The sequence below is a fragment of the Coccinella septempunctata genome, chromosome 4 (genome assembly GCF_907165205.1).
Source record: "Coccinella septempunctata chromosome 4, icCocSept1.1, whole genome shotgun sequence".
NCBI lineage: Eukaryota > Metazoa > Arthropoda > Insecta > Coleoptera > Coccinellidae > Coccinella > Coccinella septempunctata.
The window spans coordinates 41,360,761-41,372,057 of record NC_058192.1 but is presented as its reverse complement, the minus strand read 5'-3'; the positions used below and the strand labels follow the sequence as shown (position 1 = coordinate 41,372,057).

At 33.9% G+C, this 11,297-nt stretch overlaps 1 long non-coding RNA gene across 1 annotated transcript; it reads left to right on the top strand.

Annotated features, from left to right (window-relative positions):
* Window positions 1-1,598: 1,598 nt before the first annotated feature.
* Window positions 1,599-4,255, top strand: LOC123312100. The gene is made up of 3 exons (XR_006537572.1): window positions 1,599-1,723; window positions 2,437-2,547; window positions 3,956-4,255. It is a non-coding gene; the product is annotated as an uncharacterized LOC123312100 (long non-coding RNA).
* The last annotated feature ends 7,042 nt before the right edge of the window (window positions 4,256-11,297 follow it).

Here is an 11,297-nt window from a genome sequence, read left to right as displayed (position 1 = left end):
ATTTCTTAAATATTTCAAAAAATATTTGCAGGTATACAAACTAAATATTTCTAATTCGTCTACATAATACATTGAAAAAAACCTTAAAGTAATATTTCAGTGGAATATTTTCGATGAAAAGCTGAAAGTGTAAAAATTATATCAATTTTCATTCCCGAAATCTTACTGAATGCTCTTTACCTATAATGCTACAGAACATTTCATTAACGTTTCAAGTAATGCTACAATAAATATTTCAGAAATCGCCCCAGAATATTTCTTTGCAATATTTCTGAAAGATGAAGTGGAAGCCCAAATAAATTGTTAATATTTCAGGAAATATTTTTGAAAGATAATGATATTTTAATTTCACCGAAACGTTTTCATAAAAGAATTCATATATTTAAATAAATATATAAGAAATACTGCAGGAATATTTCAACACATCTCCGGATTTTTGTGCGGAATATTTCGGGTTATATCCGTGAAATATTCTACTGACCTTTTATTTAATGTTTTGTCGTTAGCATCCCTCTTGTCAAAAGTTACTGTCTTTTTAACGTGTGAAGAAAAAATTGTTTATATGCTATTATTCTTTTCGCACTAGGTAGTCATTATAGTACGTCGAAAGAGCTAATAACAACAACAAAATATCTATCTGTATGAATAAATTTGACTCTATAGTCTATACCTTGTTTCTTCAACAATTTATAATTTTGTCTATAGATATTCTATTGAAACTATATTGCATAGAGTAGCATTAATTTTTATTTCATTTCATCCCTTGAATTACTTCGGAGATACTCAATTACATTCACCTACTACCCCTTTATGTGTATTAAATGCAGCTTTAAATTTTCGTCGTATCCTAGTTAACTTTCAAATAACGCGCTCTTCTCTCGACTAGACTAGTGTGCGTCGACGCGGCATTCCCAATTCCCAGTCCCCCGCGATAAAATCAGCAGCGATGCCAGGTTGGAGAAATTTTCCTAAGATTTATTTTCCGATGTCCAGAAATCTGTTTTATTTCATAAATTACACTATCTTCAATTACTCTAAGCCACGGTTTTATACTTTACAATCGAGTTCAAAGTTGAATCCATTGTAATTTTGTGTCCAAAATTACTGAACTGTTGTTCAGTTCTATTTTGTCATTGTCAGTGGCAGTCAGTTGAATTTTGAATTGGGTTCAACGTTGGATTAAGCTTTTATCTGTAACTGTATAATCGGCATTCAATCATTATAAGTAATAAATAATTTGTGAAGTAGATGAATTATTTTTAATCATATTGTCTTTAGGAACTGACTTTATTTATTTTATTCCTTGGATACAAATGAACTTAACAATTACTACTTTCAGAAGTCGATATTCTCTATCCGTTCTTCTCAAGGCTTGATAAAAATAAAAATCCATCTAACCAATCTAGGTAATTCAACATAGTAAAAATTTACTTTACTCTGGATACCGTATACTGGGGAATAAAATTTCTGGAACTGGCAACGCTGATCACTAACCACTCCGGCCAGCTGAGCAGCTGCAGAAACGAGAAACCGGAGAAACGGCAGTACGTGAGATTTGGGTTTCATTCGAAGAAGCGCAAGCCGAACAATGAAGCATTCGTTGGTGCCATTTTGATTTTGTCGTTTGCGCGTTGTCTCGATCGTTTTGTGTGTTTGTGTGAGACTAACGTGTGTATTGATATGGAACGAAATAAATTCCAGTTTGATTACCACTTGATTCTTGGTAAGTAAATTATTTCCTTTTTAACGTTTTCCATCTACTTACAGGTGTTATTGAATCTATCCATTTGTGCCATAATGTTAGCGAAATATTTGTATATGTTCATTTGGTATAAGTTTAGATTAGTGCCCACCTCCGATTTTGTCGTCGATTTTTTCTTAGATAAAGCATTGTATAAAAAATCGATTGGTACATGTCTCAACTTTAGGAGACTTGTAGTTTGGGAGATATGATTTTTTTGAAGTTCTTATGAAATATGCGAATATTCGGTATAAATTAATCGAATTGTAACATTTTCCCTGTTTAGCGCTTAAATAACTAAGTGCAATCGTTTATGCGTTTAATTAATATCTTAAAATGGTATTTTCATGTACAAATATGATTTTTCACTGTCCCAACCTAAAATAACCTAACCTAACCACAAAACCATTATTTATATTTTCATCGAAAAATGAAAAATTTCCCACATTTTTCGGAATAAACTAACTGAAAACGTTAAGTCATCGAGTTATCTTAAGGCTAACATTCGAATTCATTGAAATTGATGAAAAAATCGAAGACAAATATCCAAGGTGGGCGCTAAAGTAAACAGGAGCCTTCTATGTTTTATGGATTTCTACTCGTATTTTTATTTTTTGATATTTGTTTACCTATTTATGCAAATTATATCATTTGATTAAAGTTGTATCATACTTTATACTGTGAATGTTTTGCAGTAGCTTTTGGTGAAAGGACAAAATATGAAGAAGCGACAGATGCCGAAATAATACAAAGTGTTACCCATACGGATATGGTTTGATGACTTCAGATGGTGGACGGAATAAAAAGTGAGTTTTATAATTTTTTCATATCCTGAGATTTTTTGCTTTTCCTCAGTTCACCCTCAGAATAGAATGAATTTTGTGCTGTCGAAATAGAATCTGCTCTAAAATTCACACTTCTCGTGAAGTGAATTTTTTAGGGCTTTTATTGTTCTTTAAATAATGACTTCACTTTATAGAGTGTGAGAATTTAACTTCAAACAAATTCTGTGAAAAGGGCAGTTTTTTTCTAAATATACTAGCACAGGTTGATTAGTATTTTTAAATGGAGCTTTCTTGAGTGAAGGAATATTATACTGTAATTTGATACATTTATCGAAATTTTTTCAATTTTTTCCGAGGGGGTAACCACTTTCGAAATCGATGTACTTTTGAAGATCGAAATCATCTTGATTTCCGAAATCAATGTACATTTTTCACATAGTTGTTATCCTCTCCATTTCTGAATGTTTTATCAAGTTACACGTAAGTATGTACCAAATATTAAAGTCTTATTTCTTGTCGTTGGAAAGATATTCAACAAACATCGACTAATTCGAAAACGAGGGAATCTGATTCAACTAGAAAAAATAACTCGGTTATTTCAAAAATTGAATGACACGAGATTCTTGATAATCGTTTTCTGTCAAATAAAAAGTTGGGAGTAGCAGCGAAGATTAACGAGGATATTCATTAGTTTGTCGTTCTGTGGGTCACGACGTTTGTTGAAAAATCGAACAAAAGAATATGAAATAAAAACTTTATATTTGTGTGCGTATGTGTAACATAAGAGAAATCATAAAAAAATTAGAATTGTCCTTTGAAAAAATCATCACTGACGTCATGTCTGAAATTAAGGTCACGCTCTACAACATTTTTCTGAATGAAAAATAGCGCAACTTAAACTACCGATCGCTCTGTTCTGGCATATTTACAACAACAAAAACTGCCTTCGATTTACTGAATTTGTTCAAAGTTACACACTTGCACTATGAAATCTTCTGTTAACATCTATTTGTTCTAATACCAAAATCACACCGATCAGGAATTTGACAAGTTGAAGAAAACATTTCAGTAATCTTTTCAGTACTATAAATATTCCATACCACCAATGTAGTATCATCTAGTACTGACAGGTTGTTTATAAATAATTTTTACACCAGTTGGCGTCAATTTCGAAATTCTATGATGTTATTCAGTTCAAAACCCTTTAGTAAGGAGCATCATTCGAAGCCAAATGCTATGCAACAATCTTTCATAAAGACTCCGTATTTACTGCTGCTCAATTAATTTTCTGAAAAGTACATATTAATTACTTTTCCTCCAATTTTGCCATAATTACCCCAATTATTCATAGAAGAACTTTCATGACCCTAAATTCACAAAAAATGGAACTTTCTGTTTCTGAAAAATCATAAAAATATATTTATTCCAGGATTGCCAGTAGCCAACGACAATATCCGTTTCAATTATCTGCAGATCCTGATGACGAAGATAAAGAATTCGTGTATATTGATACATATTTTAATGTAGTTAATGAACAATGAATAAATTTTTTTAACTGATTTTGATCTATTCAATACAAATATAACCTTGTTATACTCTTTCAGGAAAACCTTATACATATAAATATAATGTTCCTCAAAAAATATCTTGCGAGATCTTTGAACAATATTTAGCAAGGGACTTTATGAAATACAAATCCTCAAAAATTTGGTATTACTTTGAAGATATATGTTCAAAGTATTGCTCAATCCTTCAGGAACATGTATTTTATGAAGTTATTCAGCTACCCTGGCGAAATATTGTTCAGAGACTTCGCAAGATATTTTTTTGCATATTGCAGAAATCTTTAAAGTCAGATAACGCTGAATATAATTCAAAACATTTCCTAAATTTTTATGGAAATATTTCCTGTTATTGCATTTAAAACTTCCAAAAATATTTCTAGAAAGATTCCAGCAACTTTACACAAACATCGCAGAAATATATTTCGTAACATTTCAGACCCCCTCGTTGGAAGATTTCGAAAACCTCTTCTGAAGATTTCAGGAAAAATTTTCTTCAATTAGAAGAAATCTTGCTTAAATATTCCATGTAATATAACTATGATCTTTAGAAGAGATTTCACATGACGTTGTAGAAAATATTTCAAAAATCTATATGAAATATTTCATGAAATATTTCAATGTGAGAAAAAGTCGGACATAACTTTATTTCATGAATATTTCAACGAAAGATTTCTTAAATATTCAAAACCTTGCGTACAAATATTTCATAAATATTTGACAAATATCCCATGCTATGTGGGTAACCCCTTGCTCATTTTTGAACAAAAAAATTGAGATTTTCAAAATTGAGTTTGCGTGCTAGGATGGAAGCCTCATCAACGCTGATTACAAAACCGTAAATCCCGAATGCATCAGACGAAAATAACAGGAGATACCGCAGATTGAAATTTGCGATTTTTGAAAATTGCCATTTCCAAAATGAAAATCTAAACGGAGGGAGATAGGCTTTCGAGAATGCTTGCAATAGATTCAGCTTTTTCGAGAACCAATATTTTCATAACAATTTTTCAGATATTTGACACTGTTTAGCAAAAAATCGAATTTATTTTTTTTCCATTTTACATTTTCGAGTTGAATTCGAAGAGCTCTCTGGAGTGCAATTCTCTATGGAATCATCAACTGTTTAGTTTGGTGGAATTGCAATAGATTCAGCTTTTTCGAGAACCCATATTTTCATAACAATTTTTCAGATATTTGACACTGTTTAGCAAAAAATCGAATTTATTTTTTTTCCATTTTTCATTTTCGAGTTGAATTCGAAGAGCTCTCTGGAGTGCAATTCTGTATGGAATCATCAACTGTTTAGTTTGGTGGAATCAACAAAGTAAGTATTGTACACTCCATATCCTAAGACAGTAGTAGGACACCCTGATTTTTAGGCAGAGGAGCAAATAGGTCATTTTAGGGGGTTCTAACCTCTTCTCATTTTTGAACAAAAAAAATGAGATTTTCAAAATGGGGTTTTTGTGCTAGGATGGAAGCCTTATCAACGCTGATTACAAAACCTTAAATCTCGAATGCATCAGACGAAAATAGCAGGAGCTATCGCAGATTCAAATTTGCGATTTTTGAAAAATGACATTTCCAAGATGAAAATCTAAACGGAGTTCAGGAAAAAATCGAAATTATTGTTTTTCTATTTTTCATTTTCGAGTTGAATTCGAGGAGCTCTCTGGAGTGCAATTCTCTATGGAATCATCAACTGTTTAGTTTGGTGGAATCAACAAAGTAAGTATTGTACACTCCATATCCTAAGACAGTAGTAGGATACCATGATTTTCAGGCAGAGGAGCAAATAGGTCATTTTAGGGGGGTCAAACCCCTTGCTCCTTTTTGACCAAAAAAATTGAGATTTTCAAAATTGGGTTTTTGTGCTAGGATGGAAGCCCTATCAACGCTGATTACAAAACCGTAAATCCCGAATGGAACAGACGAAAATAACAGGAGATATCGCAGATTTAACTTTGCGATTTTTGAAAACTGCCATTTCCAAGATGAAAATCTAAACGGAGGGAGATCGGCTCTCGAGAATGCTTGCAATAGATTCAGCTTTTTCGAGAACCCATATTTTCATAACAATTTTTCAGATATTTGACACTGTTTAGCAAAAAATGGAATTTATATTTTTTCCATTTTTAATTTTCGAGTTAAATTCCAAGAGCTCCTTGGAGTGCAATTCTCTATGGAATCATCAACTGTTCAGTTTGGTGGAATCAATAAAGTAAGTACTGTACACTCCATATCCTAAGACAGTAGTAGGACACTATGATTTTCAGGCAGAGGAGCCAATAAGTCATTTTAGGGGGGTCTAACCCCTTGCTCATTTTTGACCAAAAAAATCGAGATTTTCAAAATTAAGTTTTTGTGCTAGGATGGAAGCCTCATCAACGCTGATAACAAAACCGTAAATCGCGAATGCATCAGACGAATATTGCAGGAGCTATCGCAGATTCAAATTTGCGATTTTTGAAAAATGCCATTTCCAAGATGAAAATCTAAACGGAGGGAGATAGGCTTTCAGGAATGCTTGCAATAGATTCAGCGTATTCGAGAACCCATATCTTCATAACAATTCCTGAGATAATGGACAGTGTTCAGGAAAAAATCGAATTTATTGTTTTTCCATTTTTCATTTTCGAGTTGAATTCGAGGAGCTCTCTGGAGTGCAATTCTCTATGGAATCATCAACTGTTTAGTTTGGTGGAATCAACAAAGTAAGTATTGTGCACTCCATATCCTAAGACAGTAGTAGGATACCATGATTTTCAGGCAGAGGAGCCAATAAGTTATTTTAGGGGGGTCTAACCCCTTGCTCATTTTTGACCAAAAAAATCGAGATTTTCAAAATTAAGTTTTTGTGCTAGGATGGAAGCCTCATCAACGCTGATAACAAAACCGTAAATCGCGAATGCATCAGACGAAAATAACAGGAGATATCGCAGATTGAAATTTGCGATTTTTGAAAATTGCCGTTTCCAAGATGAAAATCTACACGGAGGGAGATAGGCTTTCGAAAATGCTTGCAATAGATTCAGCTTTTTCGAGAACCCATATTTTCATAACAATTTTTCAGATATTTGACACTGTTTAGCAAAAAATCGAATTATTTTTTTTTCCATTTTTCATTTTCGAGTTGAATTCGAAGACCCCTCTGGAGTGCAATTCTATATGGAATCATCAACTGTTTAGTTTGGTGGAATCAACAAGGTAAGTATTTTACACTCCATATCCTAAGACAGTAGTAGGACACTCTGATTCTTAGGCAGAGGAGCAAATAGGTAATTTTAGGGGGGTCTAACCCCTTGCTCATTTTTGACCAAAAAAATCGAGATTTTCAAAATTGAGTTTGTGTGTTAGGATGGAAGCCTCATCAACGCTGATTACAAAACCGTAAATCCCGAATGCATCAGACGAAAATAACAGGAGATATCGCAGATTGAAATTTGCGATTTTTGAAAATTGCCATTTCCAAGATGAAAATCTACACGGAGGGAGATGGGCTTTCGAGAATGCTTGCAATAGATTCAGCTTTTTCGAGAACCCATATTTTCATAACAATTTTCCAGATATTTGACACTGTTTAGCAAAAAATCGAATTATTTTTTTTTCCATATTTCATTTTCGAGTTGAATTCGAAAAGCTCTCTGGAGTGCAATTCTATATGTAATCATCAACTGTTTAGTTTGGTGGAATCAACAAGGTAAGTATTTTACACTTCATATCCTAAGAAAGTAGTAGGACACTCTGATTTTTAGGCAGAGGAGCAAATAGGTCCTTTTAGGGGGGTCTAACCCCTTGCTCATTTTTTACCAAAAAAATCGAGATTTTCAAAATTGAGTTTGTGTGCTAGGATGGAAGCCTTTACAACGCTGATTACAAAACCGTGAATCCCGAATGCATCAGACGAAAATAACAGGAGATATCGCAGATTGAAATTTACGATTTTTGAAAATTGCCATTTCCAAAATGAAAATCTAAAAGGAGGGAGATAGGCTCTCGAGAATGCTTGCAATAGATTCAGCTTTTTCGAGAACCCATATTTTCATAACAATTTTTCAGATATTTGACACTGTTTAGCAAAAAATGGAATTTATATTTTTTCCATTTTTAATTTTCGAGTTAAATTCCAAGAGCTCCTTGGAGTGCAATTCTCTATGGAATCATCAACTGTTCAGTTTGGTGGAATCAATAAAGTAAGTACTGTACACTCCATATCCTAAGACAGTAGTAGGACACTATGATTTTCAGGCAGAGGAGCCAATAAGTCATTTTAGGGGGGTCTAACCCCTTGCTCATTTTTGACCAAAAAAATCGAGATTTTCAAAATTAAGTTTTTGTGCTAGGATGGAAGCCTCATCAACGCTGATAACAAAACCGTAAATCGCGAATGCATCAGACGAATATTGCAGGAGCTATCGCAGATTCAAATTTGCGATTTTTGAAAAATGCCATTTCCAAGATGAAAATCTAAACGGAGGGAGATAGGCTTTCAGGAATGCTTGCAATAGATTCAGCGTATTCGAGAACCCATATCTTCATAACAATTCCTGAGATAATGGACAGTGTTCAGGAAAAAATCGAATTTATTGTTTTTCCATTTTTCATTTTCGAGTTGAATTCGAGGAGCTCTCTGGAGTGCAATTCTCTATGGAATCATCAACTGTTTAGTTTGGTGGAATCAACAAAGTAAGTATTGTACACTCCATATCCTAAGACAGTAGTAGGATACCATGATTTTCAGGCAGAGGAGCCAATAAGTTATTTTAGGGGGGTCTAACCCCTTGCTCATTTTTGACCAAAAAAATCGAGATTTTCAAAATTAAGTTTTTGTGCTAGAATGGAAGCCTCATCAACGCTGATAACAAAACCGTAAATCGCGAATGCATCAGACGAAAATAACAGGAGATATCGCAGATTGAAATTTGCGATTTTTGAAAATTGCCGTTTCCAAGATGAAAATCTACACGGAGGGAGATAGGCTTTCGAAAATGCTTGCAATAGATTCAGCTTTTTCGAGAACCCATATTTTCATAACAATTTTTCAGATATTTGACACTGTTTAGCAAAAAATCGAATTATTTTTTTTCCATTTTTCATTTTCGAGTTGAATTCGAAGAGCCCTCTGGAGTGCAATTCTATATGGAATCATCAACTGTTAAGTTTGGTGGAATCAACAAGGTAAGTATTTTACACTCCATATCCTAAGACAGTAGTAGGACACTCTGATTCTTAGGCAGAGGAGCAAATAGGTAATTTTAGGGGGGTCTAACCCCTTGCTCATTTTTGACCAAAAAAATCGAGATTTTCAAAATTGAGTTTGTGTGCTAGGATGGAAGCCTCATCAACGCTGATTACAAAACCGTAAATCCCGAATGCATCAGACGAAAATAACAGGAGATATCGCAGATTGAAATTTGCGATTTTTGAAAATTGCCATTTCCAAGATGAAAATCTAAAAGGAGGGAGATAGGCTCTCGAGAATGCTTGCAATAGATTCAGCTTTTTCGAGAACCCATATTTTCATAACAATTTTTTCAGATATTTGACACTGTTTAGCAAAAAATCGAATTTATTGTTTTTCCATTTTTCATTTTCGAGTTGAATTCGAAGAGCTCTCTGGAGTGCAATTCTCTATGGAATCATCAACTGTTTAGTTTGGTGGAATCAACAAGGTAAGTATTTTACACTCCATATCCTGAGACAGTAGTAGGACACTCTGATTTTTAGGCAGAGGAGCAAATAGGTCCTTTTAGGGGGGTCTAACCCCTTGCTCATTTTTGACCAAAAAAATCGAGATTTTCAAAATTGAGTTTGTGTGCTAGGATGGAAGCCTTATCAACGCTGATTACAAAACCGTAAATCCCGAATGCATCACACGAAAATAACAGGAGATATCGCAGACTGAAATTTGCGATTTTTGAAAATTGCCATTTCCAAAATGAAAATCTCTCGGAAAATCTGAACGGTGGGAGATAGGCTCTCGAAAATGCTTGCAATAGATTCAGCTTTTTCGAGAACCCATATTTTCATAACAATTTTTCAGATATTTGACACTGATTAGCAAAAAAATCGAACTTATTGTATTTCCATTTTTCATTTTCGAGTTGAATTCGAAGAGCCCTTGGAGGATGGAAGCTGATTACAAAACCGTAAATCCCGAATGCATCAGACGAAAATAACAGGAGATATCGCAGATTGAAATTTGCGATTTTTGAAAATTGCCATTTCCAAGATGAAAATCTACACGGAGGGAGATAGGCTTTCGAGAATGCTTGCAGTAGATTCAGCTTTTTCGAGAACCCATATTTTCATGATAATTTTTCAGATATTTGACACTGTTTAGCAAAAAATCGAATTTATTGTTTTTCCATTTTTCATTTTCGCGTTGAATTCGAAGAGCTCTCTGGAGTGCAATTCTCTATGGAATCATCAACTGTTTAGTTTGGTGGAATCAACAAAGTAAGTATTGTACACTCCATATCCTGAGACAGTAGTAGGACACTATGATTTTCAGGCAGAGGAGCCAATAAGTCATTTTAGGAGGGTCTAACCCCTTGCTCATTTTTGACCGAAAAAATCGAGATTTTCAAAATTGAGTTTGTGTGCTCGGATGGAAGCATCATCAACGCTGATTACAAAACCGTAAATCCCGAATGCATCACACGAAAATAACAGGAGATATCGCAGATTGAAATTTGCGATTTTTGAAAATTGCCATTTCCAAAATGAAAATCTAAACGAAGGGAGAGAGGCTTTCGAGAATGCTTGCAATAGATTCAGCTTTCTCGAGAACCCATATTTTCATGACAATTTTTCAGATATTTGACACTGTTTAGCAAAAAATCGAATTTATTGTTTTTCCATTTTTCATTTTCGAGTTGAATTCGAAGAGCTCTCTGGAGTGCAATTCTCTATGGAATCATCAACTGTTTAGTTTGATGGAATCAACAAAGTTAGTATAGTACACTCCATATCCTAAGACAGTAGTAGGACACTCTGATTTTCAGGCAGAGGAGCCAATAAGTCATTTTAGGGGGGTCTAACCCCTTGCTCATTTTTGACCAAAAAAATCGAGATTTTCAGAATTGTGTTCGTATGCTAGGATGGAAGCCTTATCAACGCTGATTACAAAACCGTAAATCCCGAATGCATCAGACGAAAATAACAGGAGATATCGCAGATTGAAATCTGCGATTTTTGAAAATT